At 46.6% G+C, this 20523-nt stretch overlaps 8 non-coding genes across 8 annotated transcripts; 2 read left to right on the top strand and 6 right to left on the bottom strand.

The window, feature by feature from the left end:
- The first annotated feature begins 5246 nt into the window (after positions 1–5246).
- Trnam-cau (transfer RNA methionine (anticodon CAU)) lies at positions 5247–5318 on the top strand. Its single transcript has one exon. It is a non-coding gene; the product is annotated as a tRNA-Met (tRNA).
- Positions 5319–10525: 5207 nt separating this feature from the next.
- Positions 10526–10598, top strand: Trnar-ucg (transfer RNA arginine (anticodon UCG)). The gene has a single exon. It is a non-coding gene; the product is annotated as a tRNA-Arg (tRNA).
- Positions 10599–15580: 4982 nt separating this feature from the next.
- On the bottom strand, positions 15581–15662 carry Trnas-gcu (transfer RNA serine (anticodon GCU)). Its single transcript has one exon. It is a non-coding gene; the product is annotated as a tRNA-Ser (tRNA).
- A 2066-nt stretch (positions 15663–17728) lies between these two features.
- Positions 17729–17800, bottom strand: Trnaq-uug (transfer RNA glutamine (anticodon UUG)). Its single transcript has one exon. It is a non-coding gene; the product is annotated as a tRNA-Gln (tRNA).
- Positions 17801–18192: 392 nt separating this feature from the next.
- Positions 18193–18264, bottom strand: Trnaq-uug (transfer RNA glutamine (anticodon UUG)). Its single transcript has one exon. It is a non-coding gene; the product is annotated as a tRNA-Gln (tRNA).
- A 285-nt stretch (positions 18265–18549) lies between these two features.
- Trnas-uga (transfer RNA serine (anticodon UGA)) lies at positions 18550–18631 on the bottom strand. The gene has a single exon. It is a non-coding gene; the product is annotated as a tRNA-Ser (tRNA).
- A 199-nt stretch (positions 18632–18830) lies between these two features.
- Positions 18831–18902, bottom strand: Trnam-cau (transfer RNA methionine (anticodon CAU)). The gene has a single exon. It is a non-coding gene; the product is annotated as a tRNA-Met (tRNA).
- A 272-nt stretch (positions 18903–19174) lies between these two features.
- On the bottom strand, positions 19175–19245 carry Trnag-gcc (transfer RNA glycine (anticodon GCC)). The gene has a single exon. It is a non-coding gene; the product is annotated as a tRNA-Gly (tRNA).
- Positions 19246–20523: the final 1278 nt, after the last annotated feature.

Here is a 20523-nt window from a genome sequence, read left to right as displayed (position 1 = left end):
CCAAGGCCGTCACCAAGTACACCAGCTCCAAGTGAGCGCCGGGCCCGCCTCGCTTCCCGACCCAAAGGCTCTTTTCAGAGCCACCCACTTTTTCTTAAGAGTGCTGTAATTCTTTGTGAGGAGTATTCTGTAGTGTTACTGCCACTTTCTAATTTGAAAAAACGTGATTTTGATTTAGTGACTAGTGTGAAAACTTTTGGATACAGTGTATCCTGCTTAATCAAATCTAAATTTGCCATTTTCCAGTTTTCTTCCACATCTATCAGTTATTAGAAGTGACTGCTGTACACCCCATCTGAAAGTGTTATATTGAGCATTCTGAAGCAGCAACTTGATGGTAATTGTAGGTGATTTTACTTTTAAAACTAATCAGGAAGAGTCCTCATACCAGACACCGGCTCTGCTGCCACCACGGGACCCATTTTGTTTGAGAGGATTGCACTAGCTCTGGCTGTCCTGAAACTCAACTGCAAATCAGGCTGGTCTAGAGCTCAAGAGTTCCACCTGCCTTTGCCTCGTGAGTACTGGGATTGAAGGTGTGTGTCAGCGTGCCCAGCCCCCCAATTTAACAAGTTTTCCTATAGATAAGTCTTTGACAATGTATTTGAAGTCAGTATTTTTTTTATTCTTAATTGCCTTCGTGAATGTTATGTGGCCCAATAACTTAATGGTACTTGTAAAACAGATTTGCCAAACACTAAATGTTATTTAGCCATTCACTTTTCAACACCGTTTGCTAACTTTAAGCATCGATTTAAACAATTATTCAGAAATATTCAAGCATGGTTTAATACATCCCTCCAGACAAAATACTGAATACTTTGAAGTACTGAAAGCAAATGTTCTGAATACTTAGAACGGTTGCCAAGAGGTTTACTCTTGGAGCATTTCCTAATCCTAAATAGAAGATATATTGTGATTACCACAACACGGCATTCCTGAGATTAATAAAAACAGTTGAGGCTAAACAGTAAAAGCACCAAAGGAATCATCTATTGTGCTTCAAGTCTGATAACAGATAAGGAAGGCAGTCCAGGGTCTCACAAAGGAAGCCTCTAAACTGTGGCTTTCATAAGGCTGTGGTCTGGCAGGTTTACTAATCCTCTGTATCAGAATTCTTTCAACTGATCCTGTAAACAATCCTTTTCTAAAGTTACAACTCTCTCCAGAGTTATGGGGGCATCCTAGACCCTATACCTCTAAATAGAGTTTCCCATCAACCCTACCTCAAGGAACGTAAGGCCTTTAAAAGACTCTCCACTGACTCACTAGAGCTAACGAGAATTAATTAGTAAAAATCAGATAACAGAAGAAACTTGCTAGGACTGAAGAGTTTAAGTTAGCCTGGGTGACTCCATTCTGAAATGAGGAGCCATCTTGACCAGGAGCTGAACTCAGGTACCAGGAAATATCACAGAATATGCACTTGGTAGAAAACAAAGTTAACTTTCCTAGCTGCACCCTCCAGGAACTATCACAGAATAAATACTTAGTAAGAAATAGAGACAATCTCCCTGGCAATAATCAGTGAGAATCGCTGGAAAATTCTCCCAACGTTCCAGATGTAGTTTAGAAGAATGGCAATTGTGATTATGTAAAAGGTCACCCCTATGGCTTTTACCCCATCCTGTAATGCCAAGGCGTGTGCCCCCCTGCTTGCTGTCATGGAAACCCCTGCTTTCGGTTTTTCTCTTTAAAATCCCTGCTCACCTAGGGCTCGGGGTCCCACTTCTACTGGTGAGTCAGTGAGACTTGGGTCTGAGTTCCATCACTCTGGTAATAAAGCTTTCTTGCTCTTGCATCAAGTTGTCTCCTGGTGGTGTCTGAAGGTCCTGTGATCCTGGCATACCAGGACCTGTGTGAGCCTAGCTTTTGAGCAGACTGAAGAATATGTTAAAAAATATACAGAATATTGTTAATTGTAGGTTCAATACTTTCTCTTAAAGCGTTGTTTTATTTTTAACCAAATAAAATAACCATTTTCGGTCAAATAAAAACTAGAAATATAAATGTTTAAGGGTAGGCCTTAAACCTGCAAAACCATACACAGACATTAACCACTGATCCAAACCAACATCATCCACGAAGTGAACTGTTGAAGCGCCACCCTTGCTAGTTTCCTATTTTCCTATTGTTACTATTTTTCATCAAACATCTATATTCGTTATATTCGTTGCCTTAAATACAACTCACATCTTGCCTGTTCTCAGCTCAGACCCCTGCAATAGTTCCCACCTCACACACCTCAATAAGAGAAAACTAAAGTAGTTCCAAAAGCCAACAAAATGACCAAAAAAAAAACAAAAACAAGAAAAAACTCACTTCTATTTGAGTTTCTGGCTCTGTCTGTCTCTGCTCCCCAGGTTTTCTAGATGATTTTCTAACTAGAACCCTCCTTCATTTTCACAATGTCAATTTTTCTCTGGTCATCACTTTATTAATAAAGCTTTGTATAACCACTGTTTAAGGCCTGCTCCTTTTGGGTATAACTGTGGCTACTTTTGTTTCAAGCCTGCCAGCCACATCATCTCAGCTTGCTGCTGATATAGAATAAATACATACATACAAACATAGATAAATTAGCTTTCTATGCAAGGTCAAATTGACCAAATCTATGGCCTTGCTTCTCCTGGAAATTCCCCAACCAGAAGCACAGCTGGACCTAACTATAAACTCCATTCGGGACCAGTCAAATTAAAGGTCAGCTAGAACTGCTTTGTCTAGTTAGCAAAAATAACTTGAGTCGTGTTCCACCAGGCTAACTGTGGTTTTTGCCTTTATAAACTGTCCAGAGTCCACTGTGTTCCTGGCCTTGGTGAGTCGTGGGGTGTTGTGTTCCGTAAACCACCTATACCTGATTACGATCAGTTTATGAATGTTTTGTGAGGCTTCCTCTGGACCCTAACAAGCACGTCATCTAAACAGATACTAGCTCCTCCTGACATATGTTATGCCTTTTCCCTTCTCAGAACAGCAGACACTTAGCGCTGTGCCCCTTGCTTTGTCTGCATTCCCACACCCAATCAACCCAAAATATGTTGGCCTGGGCTAAAGAAGATGCTCAGCCATTAAGAGCAAGACTGCTCTCTTCCGGAGGACCTGGGACCCGTTCCCAGAACACACATGGTGGCTCATTACTGTATTTAATCCCCGTTCCAGAGGATCCAACACCTTCTCCTAGCCTTCTAGGGCACATGGTGCAAAAACACCCATACATTTAATTATTCATACTCAAACCCCAGTACACACAACTGTGCCGGACACATGCTGTATCCAGATTTTGTTTGTTTGTTTAAGCCACGGATGATTTAGTTTCTTCTCAAACAAGTTTGTAACCTCCAATAGTATCTGATTTCATTTATCCACCCATAGAAACCCTTATCCCTAAAATCAAGATGAGCGCCGTGCAGGGGTGGTGCACACCTTTAATCCCAGCTCTCAGGAGGCAGAGAGAGGCAGACCTGAATTAGAGGTCAGCCTGATCTAGAGCGACTTCCAGAACAGCCAAGGCTTCAGAGAAAATTTGACTCAAAAAACAAAACAAAAAAAAAAAACACGATGATAAACAGGGAGAGAGTCAGAAGGGTCAGAGAGTAAAAGCGATTGCTGTTAAGTTGGACTCTGGGTAGAAGACCCCAGAGACCCGAACACTATATATAAATTGTCCTCCTCTCTCTCCTCTCTCTCACACACACACAGACACAGTAAATGAATGTTACACAAGTCACATTAACTCCCTGAGTTTTCTTGATTTCATAGTATAACAATACAACTTACTTGCTGGCCTCAAGGTTTTCTATTGCCTTTAATTAGAGAACGCATGGAGCCACTTGACCCCAAATTTTTAAGTATACAGTACTCTCAAAGCTTACCACACCTAGGTGAAACCAGATTCCTGAAACTACAAACTTAGACCACATCGAAAATATCAAAACTGCTTTACAGATTTTTTTTTTTTTATTCAGACACCCAACACGGACGCACTCCTCCACGGTAACGAAGTTAGACACACCCGCTTGAAAACGATCGACGCTTCTGTACCGTACCTAAGGGCCGATTTTTCAAAACCTCTCCCTTAGCAAAGGACCCGTGGGCCCCAGGAGTCCGAGACGTCACGGGTGTCGGGCACACCGGGCCGCATTTCCTCACCGCGCGGCTCAGAGCACACGGCAGCCAACAACATGGGCGCTGCGCACGCGGACCACGCCCCGCGCCTTTGTCCGCGGCTGCGGCTGCTCCCGCGCTTTGTCGGCGGGACTGGACCTGCACAGGCAGCGCGCTGGACACTCCTGCTGCAGGGCAGAGGCACGACGCATGCAAGTCCTTAAACCTTCAGCTTAGGTCCCTAAAACACGGCAACATTAACCAAGGTCAGCCCTTTTAAGAGAGGAAGTGGCGGCCCTGAAAAGGACCTTTGGGTTTGGCGAGACGGGGCGCGCGGGCAGATCAGCCGCCGAAGCCGTAGAGCGTGCGGCCCTGGCGCTTGAGCGCGTAGACCACGTCCATGGCGGTGACCGTCTTGCGCTTGGCGTGCTCCGTGTAGGTGACGGCGTCGCGGATCACGTTCTCCAGGAACACCTTCAGCACCCCGCGGGTCTCCTCGTAGATGAGGCCGGAGATGCGCTTCACGCCTCCGCGCCGGGCCAGGCGGCGGATGGCGGGCTTGGTGATGCCCTGGATGTTGTCGCGCAGCACCTTGCGGTGGCGCTTGGCGCCGCCTTTGCCCAGGCCCTTCCCGCCCTTGCCGCGACCAGACATGCTGAGAGGCTGAAGAACAGACTTCAGTGGCGGGGGAAGCGCGGCCTCTTCCCTTATATGCGGGGTTCTCGGACCTAATTGAAGACTGAGCCCGCGCGCGCGCGCTCGCCCCGCCCCTGGCCCGGCGCACGGCTGATGACGTCGCCAACGCTCGTCGCTCCCGCCCCCTGCCGCGAGTCCTTTGTCCACAAGCAGGACTTTCCGGCCATTGTAGCGGGTTCAAGCTCAAGATCACCCTTCTGACCGCTTCGTCCTTGATCTCGACCTCAGGACAACCCCGCCCCCACAGTCTCGCTGGCCGCAGGTAAATGCATGGCTGGTCGCTAGGACCGTTCCCAGCCGCGGTGCCGAGGACAGTGTCTGTACCGTCTTGTTTCAGGCGAAGTGAGAAAATGACTGCCTCCTGGCCATTGTAGAAGATGAAATACGTGTAGAGCACAACGTGCCAATAAAGCTAAGAGTTTTATTAAGGAGCCCTGTCGGCGTGGAGCAGAGTGGCGCAGCGGAAGCGTGCTGGGCCCATAACCCAGAGGTCGATGGATCGAAACCATCCTCTGCTAACTGGTTCTTTTTCCGCCCCAAGGTATGCTTAAAAGCATACCTTTTTTTTTTTTTTTTTTTTTTTTTTTTTTTTTTTTTTGTAATAACAAAGTCAAGTAACATCCCTTCAAAAAGAAACTGGAACTTTTTCATGGAGTCCCAAATGGTAACTAATGTGTTCTCTTGGTAATGAGCCAGATTTATTCTATTATTATTATTACCTTGCCCTGGAAAACCTAGAATCCCTAAACGAAAGCAAATACAAGGTTATGAGCGGGGGAACAGAGTTGCTTTCCTACAAAAATGCATAAAGCCTTATTTGCCAAGGATATGTTAATAGACTAGAATCCCGGTGAACAGCCCCTTATAGATATTCTTTGCTATCAGAATCTTAATCTTCACAATAGGTAGCGTTTTGAGAAAACTGTGGAGTTAGGGGAGGGTGTGGGGTCTTCCGTTAAAGTCTGGCTGAGAAAGCCACTTCTACCACCGCTGGCCCTGGGCTTTTAATCTCCACCTTCCCAATGCATCTAATGGGGAACCTCTTCTGGAACCTCTTCTCTACGCTTATTTTTTTAAGATGTGTGCTCACTGTCTCATATTTCTCTTCCAGGAAGGATTCCTGTTCAAACTTTATGTGTCACATACCATTCTAGAAATTAATAAGACAAATACATTAAGCGACCTAAAATTGAGAGAGGTGTTTTGTTTTCCTTTGGTCTGAGTGACCTTGAACTGCTCTGCTCCTCTTGCCTCTATCAGCAAGGCTTATTATGTCTTTTTAAAAGAATTCTTCACTGGATCAGAAACAAAAGTGCAGAGGCCTCTCTCCCAGTAGGCTGTAGGCATGGGGGTATTTATTTCTTATTGGGGGCTAAAAGTCAAGATCAGCCCTTGAAAAATAATTGACAGACTTTTTTTTTTTTTTTTTTTTTTAAGAAAGGACTACTTTGTGAGCCATCTGAACAAGACCAATTGTTGATCTCAGCCCCATAACCACCTACCACACTTGGGAGGAGTCCTCGCCTAACTCAACATGCGCTCACAGTTCCGATTACAGCACAGGAGTCACCTTGGAAGGAGAAGGAGCCTCCGAGGCCAGACTAAAATGGCAGGTGGTGAAGATGGTTTCCTGTACTTCCTTACAGAGCGTCACAGCCCAGATGGAGTTGGAAGAACATGAATCTGCTCATTGAAAACATTGTCCAAGACATGCATGTGACGAGCGTGTTCTTAACTGCACTTTGGATCTCAACCCAGATTAGTAGAGAATGTGCAATTCAGTGCTCCGTGGGCAGCTCAGAGCGGGCCTGTGCAGCACACGCCATGTAGGGCTTGACAGCCCATGAAAGTGGCAGTTCACATGGTTTTAATTCACACCTCGCCCTGAGGCTTGTTTCCCACATCCATAAAACAAGAAACAGGTTACCATCCTCTACGTTTTTCAGAAGGGTCAGCTGTTGGGACACGGAAACATCCAAGCGCGTGCGCCCATGCCCCTGGGCTCAGTGCTGACACAATGGTGTCCGTCCCACCTCTCAGCGAACTGAAGAAGTCCTTCCATTTATGCTGCCCAGGTATTCCAATCCCTTTTCTTTGGGGATGGGAACCCAAATTAATAATTATACCTTCCTGGGTGTAAATGCCAAAAAAGAAAAGAAAAGAATTAAATTACAGCAAAGATTACAATACAGGAAAAAACTGTCCCAGAGGTGAAGACTGGAAAAAGGCTTCCTCGCCCTCTCCTACAAGGTGACAGACGCTCTTCCGCCCCCCCCCCCCCAGCTGAGAGCTGCAGGTGTGAGCATCAGCCTGTCTAGTAACCGATGCTTGAACAGGAGTTGGTCCAGTGAACTGACAGCCTGGTGACCACATGCTCACTGGTCACTGGTCACATCCATGTTAAATGTGCTGCCAGCATGGATCATAGTGAGTCCCTGCTTCAGGATGTAGAATAGTCACAACCCAGGAGCCTTACAGACATTCTCAGATTCTACTTTTTAGAGTATGGCACTTAGCCACGGAACTGAGGGAAAACTGGATAGAGCAGTTCCACTCTCACAGCTTTGCCACAGTGTTAAGCAGTCTGTGCCCCCGGGAAAAGACAGGCACAATCCAATTATAATTGAAAGATTTACTTAGCTGCTAGCAGGGCAGACAGTCTCTGAGCTAAACTGGAGATTGCCGGGAAGGAGGGGTACGGGGAAAGACTTAAAGGGGGAGAAAAAAAAACATCACAAGAAGATCTTTAATGACTATATAAGCAAGCAAAAACTGTTGTGTTCTGCCAAGTTAAGTGGTTAAGGCAACTCAAAACGATCTTTGGGTATCTGTGTGAGCAAGTTACAGAAGCAAAAAAAGCAGTCATTTAGTAACAAATAGTCACGTGGCTGTACATGGGGGGAGGGGTCACTGAGTCAGGTTTACTGGGAACATCTTCCAGGGACTAGAACTAGAGACAGACAGCTCATGGGTATAAAGATGGATGCCTAGCATAAAGTGAAGACATTTTTAGTTACCACACGGGCATTTATACACCAGGAAAGGGTGGGTTTTGCTGGGAAACTTGAGGAAATAAGTGCTTGGCTAGAAATCCAAGAAAAGCAAAAGAAGCAGACAGAAGGACGCGTGAGAGCTGAACACTTTGCACTACAGTAATTCCGTGTGAGAGAGTATGAAAGTGGGACGGGGCTATGAAAAAAGAAATGGCTGCATTCAGATCATCTCTCCAACCACTGAGAATGGGATCAAAGTCTAGAATACAAGACAGCCCATAGGCTCTATGGGATTGCTTTGATGTTTGTCTTTGGGGCTATATATATTCAGCTATATAAGACTGACCATTTTAAATTAGTCATCTCTACCTTGACATTTAACACATAGACATAGCCAAACAAATTTTAAACACACACATACAACCATGCTTCACCCTCCCAAATGTTCCTCCATTCCACTCAACATAAGCTTTGGGGGTGTTTGCTCAGCTGTTTCACAGTTTTTTAATTAAAATATAATTATATAATTTCCCCCTCTTCACCATCCAAATCCTCCCATATATACCCTCTCAATCCCTATGAAATTCATGGCCTCTTTATTATTATTATCAAATATATACCCATGTACACAAATACAACCTGCGGGTCCAGTTAGTTAACGCAAGCCCTTCTGTGTCGGCAGAAATAAAAGTCTGGAAGACTTGGTAAGACTTCAGTCAGCCATTACCACCACTTGTGCCACCATGCCCCGCGGTGGTTAAGCCACAGGCAAAGAACATCATCCATTCTGTTGGGGGGTGTCCACCAGGAAGACTGCTCAGACGTGTTAAAGCCAAGTCTATCAGCCGGCCAGCGATGACACTGGGTGTCCAGGATCAGGGTAGCACTGAGTCTTTCTCAGGGTGAGCTTTCAAACCCAAAAACCATGCCCCGAGTTGACACACTTCAGTTAGCCAGAAGCAGAGCTACAGATGCCAAAAAACAAGACCGGTGCACCCGGGGCTTTCCCAGAACTATGAGCTTTGGTGGGTTGTTGGCTTTTTTGTTAGTTTTGACACGTGGTGCTGAGTTTTACAGACCGAATGGCACTTCCATCCTGGAATCAACTGTGCCAGGGCCTTAAATCCTGTAACACTCCACAGTCAAGTGTTTGCAGGACTAAAGAATGTGTCTGTGAGCCAGGCAGGGTAGTGGATCCCTTTAGTCCCAGCACTCCGGGAGGCAGAGGCAGGTGGATCACTGTGGCTTTGAGGCCAGCCTCGTCTACAGCGCAAGTCCAGGACAGCCAAACAGACACCCTCTCTAGAAACTCACCTGATAGATGATTGTGGCATTCCAGGACACGCATGTGTGTCGTGAAGTCACATTTTTTATTTCATTATTGCTATTTCTTAGACGTCATTCTACTGACAGGAAAGAAAAGCTACAAAAACGCCTCATTTCTGAACTCCAGCAACTGCTCTTTTGCAATCCTATAAATCATGAAAGCATCATGTTTCTTCTCTAAAAGAATTAGAATGCTGGGGTTGATTCATGAGTTAAGTGTAAAAAAATTAGTAATAGTCAAAACTGTATTCATAGTTTGGGGCTTTTCGCTTTTTTTCCCATTAATTTTTTCATTTACATGTTGATGTGAACTTGCCCTCCCTCCTCTCAACGCCTCCCTCTCTCCTCACCTCCCTGTACCCCACTCCCTTTATTCTCAGAGAAGGGGGGGACCTCCCAATGGCTTCCTACCCACCTTGGCATATCTGCTTCTACTAAAGCTAGACAAGGTGGTCCAGTTAGGGGAAAGGGGTCCAAAGGCAGGAAACAGGGTCAGAGACAGCTCCTGCTGACAGGGGTCTCACATGAGGACCAACTTGTACCTCTGTCACCCCTGGGGCCAGGAGGGTGGGCGGCTAGGTAAGTCCCATGGAAACTCCCTGGTTGGTTCAGTCTGTGAGTCCTTATGGGCCCGGGTTAGGATTTTGTAGGTTTTCTTGTGGTGTCCTCGACCTCCCTGGCTCAATCCCTCTTCCCCATCTTCCATAAGATCCCCCCAGGCTCTGTCTAATATTCGGCTGTAGGTTCCTGCGTCTGCTTCCAATCAGCTGCTGGGTGGAGCCACTCAGATGAGTGCTGCCCCGTTTCGCCCCTTGTCCGCAAGCATAAGCAGAATATCACTCACAAGTGTGGGTTATTACGAATGAGGGGTGGGCTCTCTCTCGTGGCATTCCTGCAGGACCAGTCGTTGGTTGGCTGGGTCGAAGGTCCTGGGGGTGGGTTGGTGTCCACCGAAAGCCCCCCGCCTGGCTACAGGAGATGGCCACTTCTTAACGAGAGCTGCTCTACAAGAGAGCAACTAATGGCCTTGGACTTCTCGAGATACCAGAGGAGCCCGAATAAAACTACTGTTTTCTTTTTGAAGTGAGCCAGTATGTACCTTGAAAAGTGCTGCGGCATCAGGAGATAACGAAAGCGCCAGAAGAACGCGGGAGGGTGGCGTTGTTTGTAAACGAAGGGTGTGAACACGGAAGCGGCTCGGAGTGCCCGCAAACGGCTTTTCTCCCCGCGAGCCTGCCGTGTGTCATAACACCGAAATAGCTTGGTCTCGACATTTTCCAAATCCGACCCCGAGTCGTCTACATAATCCCGCGGCGTGGACCGCACCGCAGTCTCCGTGCTGCAAGAGCGCAGCAGAAAGTTCTTTCACTTCCTAAGTCTGATGGCGCGAAAAAAAAACCGCCCGTGACCACGTGGCCTAACGGATAAGGCGTCTGACTTCGGATCAGAAGATTGAGGGTTCGAATCCCTTCGTGGTTAATAGAGGTTTTGTTGCTCTTTTTCCTTGAGAATCTCTACAAATTAAATTGTGATATCCAATCAAAAAATAAAACAGGACTCCCTCGTTTTCTGGGTTCTCAGAAACCCTTTCTTCTTCCTGTCCAAAGGAAAAGGGAGACAGTCTTTGAAGACCACAAGGCCGTGGTTCTCAACCTTTCTAAAGCTGCCACCCTTTGACATGGTTCTTTATGCTGTGGTGACCCCAGCCACAAAATTATTTCGTTGCTACTTCATGACTGTAATTTCCTCACTGCCATGCGTGGGATTTCTGTTAGGATTATTAGACTCCTCTCCCGGCCTGGTGGTTTGGGCTGTCAGATTCTTCCAGGTTTGGACTGGGGCCTCTGGGCCTCAACTTTGCAGGGTTAAATTATCCCCAATAATCCCCACGCCTGCCTTTTAAATGTTGCTCTTTGAGACCAGGTTTCAAGTAGCGCAGGCTGGGCCCCTGTCTCTGACCAGGCACTCAGTCCTGCCGCATTATTCCTGACAGAAAAGGAAATTCTGATCCACGAAAGTAAAAACGAGCCTGAGTCAAAGTAACCGCCCTTTTCTTCCCTTTCTATTGCACAGACAGCAAAGGATACGGAAAGGAAAGGCCCGTCCCATCCAGGAAGCACCACAGAGGAAAATGGAAAAAGTAAACTAGTCTTGGATACCCTGAGTCTTCACTGATCCCTAGACGCTAGACATTTGTCCCAAATCCAGAAAATATAACATTTTGACAAATATGTGACATGCTGCTTTAAGTCAGCTCTTTAGAGACGGATGGAAAGCGAATGGAGAGCTAGGAGAGAAGGGAAGAAGGAAAAGGGAAGAAAAAAGGCAGTAAAAGGAAAAGAGGGAGGGGGAAAACCAGGGAGAGGGAGGGAGGGGAGGAAGGGGGAGAGGGCTGATGGGGAGCAAACATGCCATCTCAGTTGATAGCACCGAGTGAAGCAGGAGCACCAACAAGTCGCTAAAGGCCCCAAACACAGACCTGTCCTTTACCATCCCACCCGACTCCATGGTGACCCCTTCCTTCCCACCTACGGCTATAGCCTAACTACATTGTTTTGACAAAAATGACTAGGCTATTCAAGAACAGAGTTACGGAATCAATTGATTCAGCATGACTTTCTTTTTTTTTTTTTTTTTTTTTAACTGCTAAGAGGAAAATAATTAGATCAAGTCAAATGTTCAGTGAAAGGTCAGACAGAGAATGGGTAACTCAGTGGCAGAAAACAGCTTAGGATAAACAGGCCCGGGTTCCCATCTCTGGTACCATAAGATCCTGCAGCCACATGTCTTGCTGTTTACCCAAGAGAGCCGGAAACTGCTTATCACAGAAACCTGCACATGAAGTTCACCCATGACTTCCAAAATGTAAATCTGCTGCCAGGCTTTTGCGGGGCCTGGGCATCGTTCTGACAATTCCCATAGCCAACCAGTGCTCCAGTCCGGCCACACGAGGGCACCAGAGAGCCACCAAATTCTTATCCACAGCCAACAATTTTACAAGGTCCATCTTGGGGCCTTGCAGCAGGCTAAGCACCTGCTCTTGAATGTTGGAGCAAAAGATCAAGAATCAAGTCAGCTACCTTCCACGTAACACTTTCCTTTGATACACCGCCAAACCCGCTCAAGAGAGGGTGGATTAAACATTTGAACACACTCTTCACAAGAATCAACGATAGCAATCTTTTCCAAACTACCATTTTTTTTCACATTGCCGTAAATGGGGGAAAAAACATTTACTTACTGGCTTTATCAGCCTTTTCATTGCAGTTTTCAGTTTGTATACTTTTAGACACTTTGTACCTTTTTGTCTTGTAAGTTTTAATGGCCTGACAGTCATAGAATATATATATATAGTGTGTGTGTGTGTCTCATCTTGTACTCACGTGTGTTACTAATACTTGCAGACATAAGCAGTGCTTCGTGACACATTGCTACAGCCAGTAAATATTTGCACATTGTAATTACCTGCCTGTCTGACGATTGTCCTATCTGGATCCGCTACGTAGAGAAGAAACAGTAGGCAGGCCTACAGGAAAACCGGGAGGGGGAAGGTCTTGCGCTGTGATGAGATGCACCAGCAGCAACCAGGGCATGAGTGGATTTGTTGCATACAGCAGAACAAGGAGGCAGGTGTATCTCACATTGTTAAGAAGTTTCTATAGGCGAGCAGTCTCAGGCTGTAAAAATCTGGAGAAGGAAGCTGTGGTTGACAGTTTCTGCATGCAATGATTTTACCTAAAGGGCAATCCTCTGTCAGCACTAGTATTTGGACCAGGGGAAGGCTTCTCCATTCCTCAGAGCCTCACTCAAGGAAGGCTTTGCTGTTCTCAGGGATCTGAGGTATCTGAGTCTTTGACATAGCTCTACTCTTGTCAAAGGTGCACGTTCACTCGGGACTTCATCTGAGCCAATACCGCTTGCCCTGCATCCTTTATGGAAAACTCACAGATGCAGGGCCTTGGACATGCCTTCCTTCATGTGGCTGATTGTCACACTTGATAGCATATTTGTAATCTGCATCATCACTTGCTTTATAATAAAGTCTCCTTTAGTCTAAAAAGTGAAACCTCCTAAATAAAATAAACTGAAACAAGCAGTGTAATTTTTTTTTTTTAGATTCAAAAGGATATATAATGCCAAGGCTGGCTTGGGATTCAAGGTGATCCTCCTGTCTCAGCCTCACAAATTCTGGGATTAGAGCCATCAAGTCAGGCTCTAAGATTCTGACGTAAACTGCCAATGATCTTCTGGAAAATATATATCTAATTTACATTTCCTCCAAGAGTAAAACTCATTTGGGGGCAGATAAATGTCAAACTACTATACTATAATTTAGAATCTGGGTGTTTTTCTCAGTGGTAAAGCATTTGCCTGTCATTGAATGACACCCTGAGCTAGATTGCCTGCAATGTCAGAAGAAAGAACCAGAAACAACTATTCCGACTCAGCTTCCTATGTGTATTGCTCCGTATGAGCTAACTCCATAAGCACCCTGCAGCGTCCACTAGTAACAGAAGCGGGGTGTTCCTGCTCTCTCGGGGGTGGACCTTCAGAGCTTGAACTAAATCCAGTACCAACGAGCACCAGATAGTCAAGCTGCAATGGAGAGGCTAATGGGTGCTGATGCTACCAGAGCTGTATTCAGTTCTTGCGTTGAGGAGAATCCAGGCACAAGCACTCAGAGTTGCAGCAAGCAAGGTTATTGAAAAACGAAAGCAGGTCAGTCCCAAAAGCACAACTGGACCGTTCCAAAGGGATTGTGGAGGCCCAGGGGGCCTGAGGTCTTAGGGTTTTACCTTCTTTGCCCACTCTACTTTCTAAGTCACCCCTTCTTGAACAGGTTGGAAAATGCCTTTCACGTGTTTGCTCAGAATTGGTTTGTTCCCTCCCTGTCCCTGTCCCTGACCCTGTCCCTCTCCCCTCCCCCTTCCATCCTCTTTCCCCTCTCCTTTCCCTTCCCCTCCTTCCCTCTCCCCCTCTTTCCCCCTCCCTCCTCCTTCCCCTTTCCCCTTGCCTTCTCCCTCTCCCTCTCCCTCTCCCTCTCCCTCTCCCTCTCCCTCTCTCTCTCCCTCTCCTCTTTTCTGTATGTAGCCAACGATGCTCCTGAACTTTGAATCCACCTTCCTCCACCCACCAAGTGCTGGGATGACAGGCAGGCACTACTGTGCCTGGCTTTTCTCTTTAGTTTTTAAATCAAAATGTAAGGTTCAGAAAGGCAAAACTGTCACCACATCTACCTTCCTATTTTCTAAAACCACAACACACCTAGGTACAATTAAAGCCATCATTCAGATATCCCCATAAGAGTAACAATACCCTGGATACATTGTACCTAGAGAAAGTTTCAATCCCTTCAAGTCCCTCGTATACACACACACACACACACACACACACACACACACACACACAGTGTCTGTAAGCATTTATTTTATAAATATCTGTTGCACGTTTGATACGTGTAAAACTTATAAGAGAAAGAGTCACGCCCCGTTGTGCCATGCTCTCAATGTAAAGTGCAGGGAGAGAGCAGGATGTAGCCGCTCAGGTGTCCCTGACATCTCGGGAACAGAGCAAGCATCCGCTTTCTAAAGCATCCAGACTGCCTTCCAATCTCAGTAGTCACCCCTGCACATTCATTTACAAGATCAGTTGGGACATAGTTTATAAGCTGTCTTCAAGCCACGCATACTGTGCATACAACTCAAAAACATCTCCAGTTTTTGAGGTTTTGAAATCCCCTGGGAACCTGGAAACTTGCCGGACCTTGGTGGAAAGACTTCGGTACTGTAAGTGATGGGTCTGAAACAGCTATACCTCAATGTCCTTATCTGTAAAAGGGACAAATGACCAAGAGAAGGAAATGCTCTCGGAGACCTTCTTCATTAGTCCCCACCAATTCTGTGTCTCTATGACGCGTTGGCAATATTTTTCTGCAAAGGCAGGTAAGTGATGTTTCTTCTGGGGCCGTGTGCTAAAATAAAAAAGATGTAAGTGTAAGAATATGGAAGGGAGAGATGGAGACTGGAATGCCTCGGGCAATCTCCAGTTAAAATATACAATGTCTGTCGGAGGACAATCCAAGGCAAACTAGGACTGTTGATCAGAATCGGGCAGAGCAGAAACTACCAGTAGGAGTAACTCGTGCCCAGACACGGGAGGGGAAGGAAACCGCTCCTAAAAGGCAAAGTCAGGCAACGGTGGAAGTGGGGAGGGGAGGATATACGGTAACAAAACTTTGCATCTGTAAACGTCCCTGAAATCTCAAAAATGCGGATTTGGGCAAAGAGAGAGGTAAATGAGCACGAAGGGAGAACAAGGCGGCTCCGAATCAGAAAGTGGGAAAACATCAACACACACGCAGGCCACACGGTAGCGACAGGAGGAGAAACTTGGAAGATCTAAAATGCTCAGGTGCTCTTCACAAGCGAGGCGCTAAAACCTCAAGCCCATTGAGAGCTGAACGACGAGGATGGGATTCGAACCCACGCGTGCAGAGCACAATGGATTAGCAGTCCATCGCCTTAACCACTCGGCCACCTCGTCAGCCTGCCGGGAGGGCTAGACATATAGTAAATTGTGTTTCCTTTTATGATTTGGCTTGTGGGAAGGGATTGCTTCCTGGGGTGTGGGAGTTCTGGATTGTTGTGGCTGCTGAGTTTGTGTTTGTTTTGCAAAGTAAGGGTTTTTACTAATATGGTTTAGTTTTTTTTTTTTTAGTTAGATGGTTTAAATGCACAGTATCATCAGTTTATCCCACGTGGTTAATAAAGCCAAAGCCTTTGTGTAAATGGCCCCTTCTTTCCATAAGAAAAAACGAAACTGACTGCTGGGAAAAAATGGATCTGAATAGAGCCAAAACAGTAAAAGTGAATAAGGAAGACTATTTATGATGACTCTGGTTTTAGATTTTGGATTTTGTCATGTCTATGTGGCTGTGCATATTAATGTCTCATCACTGGGGTAATGGTGCATCTCTCCTTGTTCCCAAGAAGGCTTCCAATTTAAATAAATGCCTGCCATGCGACATAACCCTAGACTCCAATGAGCCAGGTTGGGTACGAGTGAAGAGCTGGGGTTCTCAGTTAAATTGTCATTGGTTCTTAACATCAGACCACAGACTGTGGACTTTGAGACACAGAATTACGGGGCCCTGTGGGGGGACCTTGCTTTGTTTAGTTTACAGAGGAAAATGTGACAAAACTGGTATTGCCATTTGATACGTGTCTTATTGTTATCTATTTCTGCCCCAAACCAAACCAAGCAAGGATTACCAGGAGCACATTTGCAGTCGAATGAACTGATCTGCAAGTGGGAAAAACACCTATCATGAGAAACCCTGGAAGACCGGAAGACTCAGAAAGATGGCTTGGGAAAAGGCTTTGTAGCATTTAGGTACTGAAGAGGCTTCATTCTAGCTGGATACTACCAGACAAAGTGTTCAGATACCCAATCAGTAAGATTTTGTAAGTGACGCCCCAAGTAAGGACACTGTTTCACTGCAAAGCAAAAACGGTGTTTGTGTATCAGAATACATCCGATGTGGAGTGTAACGGTGGAAAGGGAAAGCTGTGAAACCTGTGCTCTCTCTTTATTTGTTACCAGGAGATATTCAGTGGCTGCTTAATCACCCATGCTTAGCCAGGATATGAAAGGTTTTGTTGTCGTCTGGCCAAGTTTCTAACTCATTTCATCAAAATCAGAAAAAGCTGTGTGCTTCAGAGATGCTGTAAGGTTACACCTGTTCAGAAGGCTGTGCGTGTCAGGCTAGGTCCTAATATCCAGGGCCAGCGCATCGTCCTACCTGCCTCTGGACACCAGATGTTTCTCTTTCTCCTCTATACCCGATGTCATTATTCTAAAAAACAAATGAAAAAAAAAATTTAAAGTGTGTGTTTCTACAAGACCTAATACAGAATAAATAAGAAAAATGGGTGACATCACTAGGATTTAGGATTTGTTCCTGAGAAGAGGAAATTTGGGGACATGTCTGTACCGGGAATACTCCTGGCGTGGGTCAAAATTAAAAACAAGGACATCCAAACAGACAGACAGATCCACTGCCCCTTGAAGTCCAGGAGCTAGACATTATTATATCCCGAGTTCCCGCGCGGACAATTCCTGAAAGGAATTGCACAAAGAGACGGTTAACACTCTAAACAGCGTCAGCACATGAGTATAGCAGGTAGGTACTTAAACGGTGTCTCAAACGAAAGAAGCACCAAGATGCGCACACTGGACCACCGTAGCCCGAACCTTTCCAAGACACGCAGGCCAGCAGGCCAGTTTTACTCTGAGCAGCCTCGAGGGAAGGGGAAAAAGCTGAAAATGTTAAAATGGAAGTACTTAGGATACTGGAGATACGGAGGCAGAGGGAGGAGAGAGGTTAACACGGACCTGACACATTTTAGGGCCTAGCATGATGGCCACGCCACCACGCAGTTCTTACATGAAGAAGCTGGTTGCTAATCCTTCTTTTTGCATTCGAAAATGTATCTTCAGGAGAACAAGCAGCTCCACGAGGGAGCACGAACTTCGCATAGGCCAGAAGTGAGGAGGAGTAAGGACGTTACTGCCTGCAAGCGAGGATCCGCTAACTCAAAATGTGACGAAGGTCCCACCGAGATTTGAACTCGGATCGCTGGATTCAAAGTCCAGAGTGCTAACCATTACACCATGGGGCCGCACGCTCGCTGCGCTGTTCTCGCAATGGTACCAGAAGGGGACATAGCTGCATCCTGCCTGGAAGTGAAGAATGAAAGTTCATGCATGAAATCTACGAAAGTTCAAACAGGGACGAGGGGTCCTCCACGAGGGAAGCCAGCTCCGGGATGAACACGACGGACCCTAACCCCGGCGCCTGCACAAAACTTGGCCTGTGAGGGGAACCGCGGTTTACAACCAACTAGGTAGCCAGGGAGATCCTTGGTTAAAAAAGGGCTTCAGATGAGGAAACAGATAAGCGGTAGGGGTGAGGCGTCTGAATTTCCAGCCGGGACGGGTTTCCGTTCATTCACACCCTGCGGGGCTGGTCAACTCACAGCCGGGGACGGAGGATGCGCCAAAAATCCACGTAAGGTCCCACCGAGATTTGAACTCGGATCGCTGGATTCAAAGTCCAGAGTGCTAACCATTACACCATGGGGCCCACGCTGACCGCCGTCCCCGGCGGCGCTTAGACCGAGAGGCTGGAAGGACGAGTCCGCTTCCGGGGCGGCTGTCGGGGCGTCGCCGAGGCCGAGCCGCGCCCTGCAGAGCCCGGGGGGCCCGGCTGGGCAGGAGCTGGACCCGGAGTCCCTGAGCCGGCGGCGGAGAGCGTCAAAGAAGAGAGCGGACGTGGAGTAAAAAGCTGTTCCCGAGCAAGGACGGCAGCTCCGGTTCCGTGTGCACGCGGCAGGGGCAGGTCTCTGACGGCTCCAAGAAAACACGGCTGCGTAGTCGGCAGGATTCGAACCTGCGCGGGGAGACCCCAATGGATTTCAAGTCCATCGCCTTAACCACTCGGCCACGACTACACGAGCGGCGAGCAGGCCGGGATCTATTCCCATGAGAAGTAATAGGCGACAGGATTGCACGGTGGCACTGTCCCGCTTCAAGGACGGGTCTACACCGCCGGCGAGCTCCTGTAACACCCGGCAGCCGACGTAAAAGGGAGGCGGGGGTCTCCGGAGCCGGCCCTTGGGATACCTACCAGGCCGTTTGCAAAAGGGCAGCTAGCAGAGGATGGTTTCGATCCATCGACCTCTGGGTTATGGGCCCAGCACGCTTCCGCTGCGCCACTCTGCTCGCACGGGAGCCAGAGCCAGCTTCGCGGCCTTAGACGTTCCCCCGCTGAAAACCAGTCTGTGCCGGCTGGAGCTCGGGAGCTCGTGAAGAAGTGTTTCGGGGTTAGAGAACCAAAGGCACGCTCAAGGACGAATTCTTTAGTGCCGATCTTACAAAAGCTCCGGGCCTGTCAAACCCCTCCAGGGGTGTGCACACCACACCCAACCTCCCCAACCCGCTTTGATGTTTGATTTCATGCTAGAGGGGAAATTCAAAAAGGAAAAGGTGAGGAGTGCATTGGCCGGGAATCGAACCCGGGCCTCCCGCGTGGCAGGCGAGAATTCTACCACTGAACCACCAATGCTACCTGCCTCCCCCTTTTTCTTCCTTCTTCTTTTATAGTTACTTTTGCATAGCTTCTATTTGCAGAACCGCAGAGTACGAGAAATACCTCAAATTTTGATGAACTTACTCAACTTGTTCTTAATTACTCATTTCTAACAACTAGAGTATAAAGCTGGCTACCAAAAGAGGTTTAAATGGTGCTCATTAAAAGCACTTAAAAATAGAAATTGTTTAAAGAAAAAGATAAATTTAGAACGGTAGACGCGGTGGCTTACACCTGCTATCGCAGCAATGAGGAGGCGTCCATGAGATAAAAATTTTCTCTTCCAAAATCATTCATTTGACTCTTGGATAGAAGCCTGTTTGTTACTGGACACATTGCACAAAATATTTTATAACCACCCAGTGCTGCGAGCAAACCAGTAAGCGGTCATTTGGAGGTCTCCCACTGTAGTCCTAGAATAAACAACCATTTATTTGCAACCTCTTGGTCCCTGAGCAAATACTTGGAGAATGGAATGCTAGAAAGAAAGTTTGGGAAGTACACTAAGGTTAATAAGGACAGTGAACCATTGGGATGTTTTCAAACCTCACATTCGGTACCAGCTCCCACAAAATTTCAAAATCATTCCTTTAAAAAACTAAATTTAAGGGGCAGAGGAGAAGAGGGAGGGAGGGTGGTATTGGGAGGGTGTGGAGGAGGGGGCTACAGCTGGGATACAAAGTGAATAAACTGTAATTAATAAATATAAAATATTTTTTTAAATTAAATTTATGGGGAAAAAAACTACTTAGACTGTCTCTTAGCTGTTTCACAATGATGTGGAAAATAACTGTAGCAGGAGGTGGTGAGGGAGTCCTGTAATCCCATCCCCTGAGAGGGAAGGCAGCGCGATCCAGTGTTCAAGGTCATTCTTAGCTATCAAAAAGCCTCCAGGTCAAAACTGGCTTAAGCTGCATATACAGACCCTGCCTCAGATCCCCCTGTAATTAATGATGGTTGCCAACCTGGCAGCATCTGTTATTCCTGAAAAGGCGAGCTTCTAAGACTGTCTGTGAGAGATTATCTACCTTAAGCGACTTGAGATTGGAAGGCCTGCCCTGAGGGTGGAACTAAATAAGGAGAGAGCAAGCTAAACGCACGAATTCATCACTCTCTGCTTCCTTATCTGCTCTCTCTGTCATCCTTTCTTCTTCACCGTGGTGGGATGTATCGCTGATCTCTGATTTCTCTTCCTCTTTTAAACTGCTTTTTTTTTTTTTTTTTTTTTTTTTTTTTTTTTTTTTTTTTTTTTTT

This window comes from Psammomys obesus, unplaced genomic scaffold (genome assembly GCF_907164565.1).
Source record: "Psammomys obesus unplaced genomic scaffold, mPsaObe1.curated_primary_1811, whole genome shotgun sequence".
In the NCBI taxonomy this organism is placed as follows: Eukaryota; Metazoa; Chordata; class Mammalia; order Rodentia; family Muridae; genus Psammomys; species Psammomys obesus.
The sequence above is the reverse complement of the archived record's forward strand: the minus strand, read 5'-3'. Positions and strand labels throughout refer to the sequence as shown.